At 48.3% G+C, this 10,187-nt stretch overlaps 1 pseudogene; it reads right to left on the bottom strand.

Annotated features, from left to right (window-relative positions):
* Nucleotides 1-6,024: 6,024 nt before the first annotated feature.
* On the bottom strand, nt 6,025-8,070 carry LOC119283982 (annotated as a pseudogene).
* Nucleotides 8,071-10,187: the final 2,117 nt, after the last annotated feature.

Below are 10,187 nucleotides of genomic sequence, written 5' to 3'. Positions count from 1 at the left end.
TTCTTGTGGTGTATGCTGCTACTTCATCATCGTCGTCATGTTCGATCCTCGGGTCGCCGTACTTGTCGAAGTCTTGCTCATTGGCTACTCCATCCATTCCGATGATCTTCCTTTTGCCTCTCCTCACGACAACATGACTGGGCTTTGGCGGGTCGGTAATGAAGAAGCATTGGTCCACTTGGGAAGCCAGTACCCATGGCTCATTTTTCGCGGTGACGTTTGCGCCCGCGGTCTTGGATTTGGCTTCGGGTATAACCATGGTGGTGAAATATCGGTCTTCTTTTAGGACGCTCTTGGCCCATCTGACACGGAACATCGGCACCTTCTCTCCAGCGTAGCTCAGCTCCCAGATCTCCTCGATCCTTCCGTAGTATCTGTCCTTGTCCTTACCGGTGTAGGATTCCATCGTTACCCCGGAGTTCTGATAACCATCCCTCTTCATGTCCTTGTCCTCGGTGTAGAATGTGTAGCCGTTGATATCGTACGCCTCATAGGTCATCAGGTTGTGCTCGGCGCCCTGTGACAAGGTGAATATGAGTTGTTCTTCCGCGGAAGAATCTTCATGTAAAGGGTACGACAGAAGCTTCTGCTTGAACCAACGCGTGAAACATGAGTTGTGCTCTTTGAGTATATCTCCGTCCGTCCTCTGTTGGCCTCGGTCATTGTACGTCTTCTCAATAAAGGTTTTGTGCTCTACCACCCAAGGATCGACCACGTCTATGTGTTGTAGCGCGACTAGGTTTGCTCTTTCAGAGTCGGCGAGTCGACCCTCGAAGTCGACATGCATTTCGCGGCGACCCTCACGGTGACCCCATCCAGCGAGCCTGCCGAGGTGCCTGTTGATGGGCAGACCAACGGGGTTCTTGATGCCTAGATAATTCGTGCAGTAGGAGATGCACTCTTCGGTCACAAAGCCCCTGGCTATACTTTTCTCTGGACGTGACATGTTCCGAACGTATCCTTTGATGACACCATTCATCCTTTCGAATGGCATCATGCTGTGCAGGAATGTCGGCCCGAGTTGGATGATATCCTCAACGATATGGACCAGCAGATGCACCATAACGTCTAAGAATGCGGGCGGGAAGTACATCTCAAGCTCGCATAGTATCACCATGATCTTTTCCTGTAGCCTTCTGAGTTGCCTCACGCCAATCGACTTCCGAGAGATGACGTCGAAAAAGTTGCATAGGCCAAATAGCGTTTCACGGACGTGCGCGTCCATGATCCCACAGATTGCAACTGGAAGTATCTGCGTCATCAGCACGTGACAGTCGTGAGACTTCATCCCGCTGAACTTCTGCTTCGCTGGGTCTAGGTATCTGCTTATCTTCCCTGCGTAACCGTAAGGAAGTTTTACTCCTAGGAGGCAGGTGAAAAACTGCTCGATCTCCTCCTGACTTAGAGTGAAGCACGCGGGAGGGTAGTCATTTCCGGTCTTCTTGGCCTTTTTGCCTTTGCGACGACTTTCTGTGTCCTGCTTCGCCTCATCATCATCATCATCATCATCATTAGCGTGAAGCTCCTGCCTGATGCCCATTGATTTCAAGTCTGCCCTTGCTTTCGGCCCATCTTTGGTCCTCTCTGGCATGTTGATCAGGGTACCAAGCAGACTCTCGCACACGTTCTTCGTGATATGCATGACATCAAGGCTGTGAGGCACATGGTGGATCTTCCAGTACGGCAAGTCCCAGAAAACAGACCTTGTTTTCCATACCTTCAGCAGCGGCTCTGGCGCCTTTCGCTTCTTTCCTGGCTCTGGCGCCTTTTGCTTCTTTCCCGGCAGTGGGCAGTCTTTCCAATTTTTCAACAGCTTCTCTATTTCCTCGCCGCTCCTCGTACACGGGCGTTTTCGGGGTTCGATTTCACCATCGAACAGATCCTTGCATTTCCTCCACGGGTCATCGTCGCGAAGCCACCTTCGATGTCCCATGAACACGGTTTTCGAAGACCCGAGATCTCTATCTAGCTGTCGATACGTTGTGTCATCCATGCACCTTACGCATCCAGAAAATCCGTGGACTACCTGCCCCGCGAGATATCCGTAACCGAGATAGTCGTGCACCGTCGTGAGCAGTGCGGCTCTCATAGGGAAATATTCTTTCTCTGAGGCGTCCCACGTATTGGTTGGCGTTTTCCACAGCGTGTCAAGCTCCTCTTTCAGCAGCCCCAGATACAGATTGATGTCGTTCCCTGGTTGTTTCGGCCCCTCAATTAGCATACTCATGTGAATGTACTTCCTCTTCATGCACAACCAGGGGGGAAGGTTGTACATCCACACAAACACAGGCCAGGTGCTATGTGTGCTTCTCTGGCTGCCAAACGGATTGACTCCATCGGTGCTCGCGCCCGGCACGATGTTCCTTGGATCGTTCCCAAATTCTGAGTCTTCGAAGTTCAACGCTTGCCACCCGCTCGCATCCTTAGGGTGACTCAGCATCTTGTCTTTTTTATCTATCTCCGGATCATTTGCGTCATCTTCTCGCTTCTTCTCCTCCCTATCCGCGTGCCAACGCAGGAGCTTTGCTACCTTAGGGTCCGCGAAATACCGCTGCAGACGAGGAGTGATCGGAAAGTACCACACCACTTTTCGAGGAGCTTTCTTCCTCTTCTTGTATCGAGTGACGCCGCACACCGGACATATGGTAGACTCCGCGTGCTCGTCCCGATAAATGATGCAATTGTTCATGCACACATGGTATTTCACGTACGGTAAATCCAGAGGACACACGATTTTCTTCGCCTCCTCCAAACTGGTCGGGCACTTGTTCCCCTTGGGAAGACGTTCGTGCCAGAACGACATGTTCTCGTCGAAACATGCGTTGGTCATTTTGTGTTTTACCTTCTTCTCCAAAGCCATGAGCGTTACTTTCAGGCGGGTATCCTCGGGCCTGCATCCTTCATACAATGGAGTAACCGCGTCTAACTCAAGTTGATCCATCTTGGCTTTCTCTCGGGCGGCAGCTCTTGCGTTATCCGTCTGCTTGAGAAGCAGCTCTTGAATATGAGGGTCCTACACCCAGCCCATCGATGGTCCAGCGTCGTCTGCTCCGCCGGCATCATCATCTTCATGATCATGCCCTTCGTCTGCTCCGGCATCTTCCTCATCATCATGTCCTGCATCTTCTACATGATGACTGTGTACAGCATCACCGTCGTGATCATCTCCTGGGGATTCTTCGTCTTCTCGCCCGCCCGAGCCGCGGTGGTTGTCTTGCTGCCCTTCCTCATTTCTTGCCCGGCCCCCATGGACGACTTCGTAGTCATCTTCATCACCTTGCCACCAATAGCCATCCATGAAACCACGCAAGAGCAGGTGGTCCCGCACCTGCCCGGAATCCGGGTCCGCAATAAGGCTCTTCAGCTTGCATCTTCGACACGGACATCTTATCTCCGTCTCGTTCTTTTGAAGCATCTCGGCCTTCGCGGACCTCAAAAACCTATTCACGATGCCTTCGGTCATCGTGCGGACCATGGTCGCCTGCGGGGTAGAGCAAAACGATATTTTAGAACCAAGAAAAAATTTGGCATGACTTTCCCTAAAAATAAGACCAAAAAGAATGCTTAATGCCAAAATTCTCGCCGAAACGGAAACGAATCAACATTTCGGCAAAATATTGGCAACTATCGCATTTCAAATACCGGTACACCTCCAAACACAAACACATATGCAACACCACAAACATACATAGATCTAGCTAGGCCATAAAAAGTGCATGTGCACATTGTTGTAGGGAGAACAACATAAATATAGCTTCCCCCTTACTTACCTATTAAAACAAGGTAATTTAACCACTCAATTTGAATGAATCTATGGTGGAAATGAGATGAAAAAGAGGAGGCACCCGAGACAAGGAGGAGGTGGAGAGAATAAAGTGGGGAGAAAGTGAGTGTGGGTAGGAGAGGCTGTCTAAAATATCTTGTTGCTGCCCACTTACTAATGGCGCACCAGCACTAAATGCGCCATTAGTAATCCAGGTTACTAATGGCGCACCTTCTGGCGGTGCGCCATTAGTAGTTTTGAAAAAAAAACCATACTAATGGCGCACCAATCTACAGTGCGCCATTACTAGTCTAGTTTAAACTAGTAATGGCGCACGCCTGAACAATGCGCCATTAGTAGTATTGCAAAAAAAGGAATAAAAAATATAATTAAAAAAACAACATTAGTGGCGCACTTTTCCGACGGGTGCGCCATTACTAGTTACAATTAGTAATGGCGCACTATGTCTGGATGCGCCATTAGTATGTTTGGACAGGCGCACTAGTTCAAAAAAAATTGATACTAATGGCGCATCTCTGGCCATGTGCGCCATTAGTAGTTTCAACTCTAATGGCATATCAGAATGCGGTGCGCCATTAGTATATACTAATGGCGCACCCCTTGTCTGGTGCGCCATTAATGTCAATCCCATCTATAGCCCTTTTTCTAGTAGTGGTGGCAAATAGTTGGAGCTTCGCACAGGGTGACTAGGCCTGCCTCTTTTCTTTTTTTCTGTGTTTTGTTTCTATATTTCCTTTTTTGTTCCATTATCTTTTTATTTCCTATTTTTTCCATTCCAAATTGATTTTTCTTTTTTACTTTTTGCGTACATTCCAAACTTTTAAAAGAAATGTAGAACTTCAAATTTTATGGAATTTGTTGAAAAAAGTTGAAAATTCCAAAACTTCATGATAGACGTTTCATCAAATATTTACAGATTTTAATATTTGACTGGACTGCCTATATTACGGATTTTACCGGAGCTACTCTAAATACTGACACTCCTAAATACTTGACATCCACATATAGTACGGAATATTACCGGAGCAACTACACACTTTTACAAAACTAATTAGTTGACATCTAAATATATTTACGTATACTACCGGGGCAAATAACAATAATCATACACCTAATTTATTTCACATCGAAACATATTAACAAATACTATCGGAGCACCTACAGAAAACAAAATGTTTGTTGAAATATACCCTTGAAGCGTGCGTGCGAACGAAGAACGACGAACGACGGCCACCAAACTGCCGGAGCTTCACCTCTACCACCTCCACCACACTGCCCCAACTTCACCACCACCACCTCCACCAAAATGCTCACCACGACCACCACGAGCTAACCTATCAGTAGATCGAGACCTCTTTTGGCGGCCCTAACTAAGTTGAATCCATTCACGGTGTCAAAACCGCAAAAAAATGGCCCATTTAGGTGCAGAAATTGGAGGCATTTTCGTGTAGAGAGAGGAAAAGGAAAGAACAGAAGAAGAACACAAGGTCTCACGTGGAGAGTGGAGGAGGACAAGGCCGCAGGCTGCCGTGAGGTGGGGCCGCACCCTGTCGGCCCGCAGCAGGCTGACAGGGGCGCCCCCCGTGACCGCCCACGCCGACAGCTCCCTCCCTCCCCCTCGCGACGTGGCCTGCCCAATGCGCGGCCGGCACATGGCAGGCGGGCCAGCTGTCGGCCGGCTACTGGCCGACTGCGACCACTCGGCTCGCTGCGGGCTGATTAGGCCCAGTCGGCCTACGGCAGGCTGACGGTGTATTATTTTTGCAATTTATTTTTCCAGCGTAATATTTTTGCAAAAAAAAATGTATTATTTTAAAACAATTAGCTAAGAACGGGTCATTGGAAGCTCATGTAGCTATAGCTTTGCGGCGTGTGAGTGACGATAGCTAGTTCTTGGAGGTGTTGGTCCACATCGTCCTTCTCCGATGCTAGCCAGAAGAACGACTACTCCAATGGATATATTGAGTGTGTTGGGATAAGGACCATGACCAAATTATCCGTTTCTTAAAAAAGATGGGTGGGATTATTACTTGGAAAGAATAGAATCAAGCCTCATTATACTAAACACACATACTTTTCTTACAGTGACTAATTTGTAAAATGAATTCTGTAAAAATATATCCAAATCCCCACCAAATGCGAAAATAATAGACCGCCTCTCTCACTACTTTTGTACTCAAGCATTTTCCATATAAATGGGACAGTATACCCTACAGTAAAAGAAGGGTGCATATTGTATTCTACTCTCTGATATCTTCGAGGGTGCAGTCAGGACACTTGTAATCCTTGATATGTGCTGATTCAGAAGCAGTTATCTTCACACATCTGCCATGGAACCACAGATCACATACGTTACAACAGATCCAAAAGCCATTGGCATGGTACGGAGCACCACAGTCTCCGCAAAAGTGTCGCTCACTAACTTCATGATCCTCTTCATCTTCTTCAGAAAGCGTCCTAGAGTTCTTGTTTGGATCGGACACGTTTTGCCAGGAGTCTTGAGATAGTAGTGGCATGTTCTCTTCAACAGGTGTTGTAGAGTTTATGTTTGGATTGGACACGTTTCCCATTAAGTCTGGAGATCGTGGCACACTGTCTTGAGCAGGTGCACCCGAACATACGTTTTGATTGTACACATTTTGCATCAAAACTGGAGATGGTGGCGTAGGTAGCCAAACAATCTTGTGGAAGTGATACAATGTTCGATAGACAGTTGGCAAATTGTTCATCATATCAAATAAACGCATCCTGAAAGGAGTAAAGGAACATCATCGAATCAGTAATAGGATGTGCAAGCAATATATTACAGATGACGTTCTTTCATGCATAGTGGAACTAAGCTCTAAATCTAATTATTTAGAGAGAAGATCAATGTCACCCAGAAAAACAATAGTTCATCATTTAACAATGATGCTCTAACAATTGCTTGTGCATGACTACTGGTCTATTGCGTCTGTTTCCTCGCTCCCATTTCTCAACAGAAAATTTGTATCAAAATAGGAGAAAACAACATATAATGTATTCTTTTTAAAGAGAATCTTTTGCCGACATGTTTGAAATCATAGGAATTGCACATTGTTTTTTCTACCGCAATTCAACTGACATTCTATTACGATTGCATGCTTAATTAAATCGGTTACCACCCCGTTTTTCATGTGTACATTAAACATATAAAAGGCTTAAATTTTACTCTACATGCGAATAAAAAAGAACTGTTGAATGCATCCTTCTACATGAGATGAAATACGTAGACTAGTTATTTGATACTCCTTCCCTTCCATAATATAAGAGCATTGAGACGAAGGAAGTAGTGCGTACCTGTGATTGGCGTTGAGGCAAGCGGCGAAGAAAAATGCGACGCCGATGAGCCACGAGAAGCGCGTTGGGCGATGAACTCGAGCCAGGCAAAAGGGCTCATGTAATCCGGCCGGAAGTTGACGCCCAGCGTCGGCTCCGGCATGTGGGGTGGCGCCAACTCATCCGGCCGCCTCAACTCCCAGCTCCCGTCCGCGTGGCCGTACAAGCACAGTGCTTTCTTTCCTGCGCGTATGTAGAGAATGAAGCCCGGTGATTGGCAGACGCGTGGATCCACAGTTTTCTTATTGTCGAAAATGGATCTAATAAGATTTCATGCATCCGGCGCAGCAGAGCAGGATCTCTTACCTGGCTGGCATAATAGACCATATAATTCCGTCTGATCTGCACGAACCGAACGAGCAGAGGAGAAAGCCTAGTGTTAGATCGATCTGCACATCTCACGGAGACAAAGGTGATAACTAGTCGCTCCGTTCCTAAATCTGTTCCAAAATTTTTGTCTTAGATTCGTCTAGATACGGATGTATCTAATACTAAAAAGTGACTTGATACATCCGTATTTAGACAAATCTGAGACAAAAATTTTGGGCTTTCTAGAAATTTCAATAAGTGACTACATACGGAGCAAAATGAGTGAAACTACACTCTAAAATATGTCTATATACATCCATATGTGATAGTTTATTTGAAATCTCTAAAAAGACAAATATTTTAAAATGGAGAGAGTAATTAAGAAGGGTGCTACGGCCGTTACCGGTGGTGAGGGCTCGGACGAGAGCGCTGCGGCGGGCAGAGAAGTCCTCGTAGATTTCCTCCACGGTGCGTGGCCCTCTCATTGGGGCGACGACGATGGCGTCCCCAGCGTGGAGCGCCGGTGGCGGGGTTGGTGAAGGCCGCCCCTCAGCGTCCACCGTGAGACGAGGCCTGGTGGGAGTGGGGTTGGAGGAGGGGCCGGCGCCAGATGCATCCATGGTTGGGACGAGATCTGGACGAGGTTCGCTGGGGGTAGGCTAGCAGAGAGGGAGGGAGAGATCGAGAGGGAGTGCTAGCCGGCCGGGCGTCAAGATGGTGGAACGGAGGAGGACGCGGGCGGGTTATAAATTTCCTTTTCCTGTTTCTGGGCGGGAAGTATTGGTTTGCGTTTCTTTCCCGTTTTTGGCCGCGTCGGCGAGGTGCCAGCGGGGCTGCAATTAGTAGAGAATGGCTGGCGGTGCAAATCCTAGGTCTGCTGACGCGGTGGCCGGATCAGAACCCATGATGCCATTTTCCCGTCATTTATTTCCTTCGTTGTGAAATGCTTGTTAGCCCAAAGCTTTGAGCGAGAGGAAAAGTGAGAGAGAAAGGAGAAATATGTGATTCTCGCTACAATCTCTCTTACTCCACATTGAAGCGTTCCATTGATTATATGTTGTACAGAGCACATAAAACATATCACGTCTAGAACTACCTACTACCTAGACTAAGACCATACCATGACATACCAATGAGAGTGGATGAGTACCACTCTACACTACCATGCCATCTATGTCATGATGGGCCGCCTCATGTGTAGTCAACACATGGGTCCCCACTTTGGGCCAACCCATGTGCAGACTGCTACACGGGGCTTGCCGAGAGACGAGATTGAACCCAGCATTCTCCCCCTCAACCCTGTCGCCGGGGTTGGACAACAACGATCCCGATCTTGTCGTGCATTTTCTGAAACCGGACGCAGCGAAGAGCATTTGGCATGATGTCAGCCTTTTGCTCACTAGTCCCGACGAACTTCATGTTCACCGTGCCCTTCTCGACCCAGTCATGTACGAAGTGATAGCGGAGATTGATGTGCTTACTCTGGTCGAAACACTGGATTCTTGCAGGGAGATATCACCGAGTTTTTGTCGACTAAGATGAGCTCCGGTGCGGTGTCTTAATCCAGTATTTCACTGAGGAGGCGAGACAACCAGATTCCCTGACATGTTGTTGTTGCTGCAGCGATGTACTCCGCCTTGCATGAAGACGCGACCACCACCTTCTGCCTCATGGATTGCTAGTTGACGGGGCTCCTCCCAAGAAGAAATAGCATGCCCGAGGTGCTTTTCCGGGAGCCCATGTCACCAGCATGGTCAGAATCGCTGTAGCCGACTAGGTTCTCTCCGCCGCCATGATGATGCACGTATTCAAGCGTGAGCATACCCAGGATTTATCAGAGCAGGTGCTTGACGGCAACAAGGCGATCGCATGCCGTGGCTTCCATGTGCCTGCTAAGCTGACCCGACAACGAATGCAATGTCCAGCCGGGTGTGCATGAGGTACCTGAGACACCCGATAACGTTGCCGTAGAACGTAGCATTCATCGTCTTCTGGGGGCTTTCCTTGCTGATCTTCAGCTACGCTTCCAACAAAGCATGCACAACGTGGCAGTTCTCCATGCTTGCCTGCTTGAGCATCTTGGCGGCATAGGTCGCTTGCATGATCATCGTGTGACCACGCTCCTAGTTCACCTCCAGGTCGAGGTCGAGGTAGTTCTATCTCAACCTGGGGTGTTGCTGTACGCTGGGTACTCAACAGTAATAGAGCTGCTCACTGTTGTCTCCCCGGGTGCCTTTCAATTCCAGCGTGCGTCCTCGTTGAAGACTATGTCCCGGGAGATGTGCACACGCTTTGGAATGTCGTGTATCTTGTATGCCCTAGAGCTTGTTTCCTAGCCCATGAACACCACTGGGGTGCTCCTGTCATCAAACTTCTTTAGCGGTGGGCATGGCGTCCTGACATGCCCAACCCAGCCAAAAGTGTGGAAGAAGCGTACGTCGGGCTTCATCCCTTAGCACGCCTCGTAGGGCATCTTGCCATTGATACTCCTTGCGAAGTAGTGGTTGAGGATGAAGATGGCTGTGAGCACGGCCTCTCCCGAGTACATGGTAGTCGCCTTCTTTTACTTTAGCAAGCAGCATGCCATCTTGAGCACCATTTGGTTCCTTCGCTCGATGATGTCGTTCTGCTATGGGGAGTACGGGTCCATAGATGTCATTGTACCCCTTTGTCGCCGAAGTGCTTGTAGAAGGTGGCCAACGTGAGCTCGCACCATCATCCATGCGCAACACACGCA

This window comes from Triticum dicoccoides, chromosome 4A (genome assembly GCF_002162155.2).
Source record: "Triticum dicoccoides isolate Atlit2015 ecotype Zavitan chromosome 4A, WEW_v2.0, whole genome shotgun sequence".
NCBI classification, from domain to species: domain Eukaryota; kingdom Viridiplantae; phylum Streptophyta; class Magnoliopsida; order Poales; family Poaceae; genus Triticum; species Triticum dicoccoides.
The sequence above is the reverse complement of the archived record's forward strand: the minus strand, read 5'-3'. Positions and strand labels throughout refer to the sequence as shown.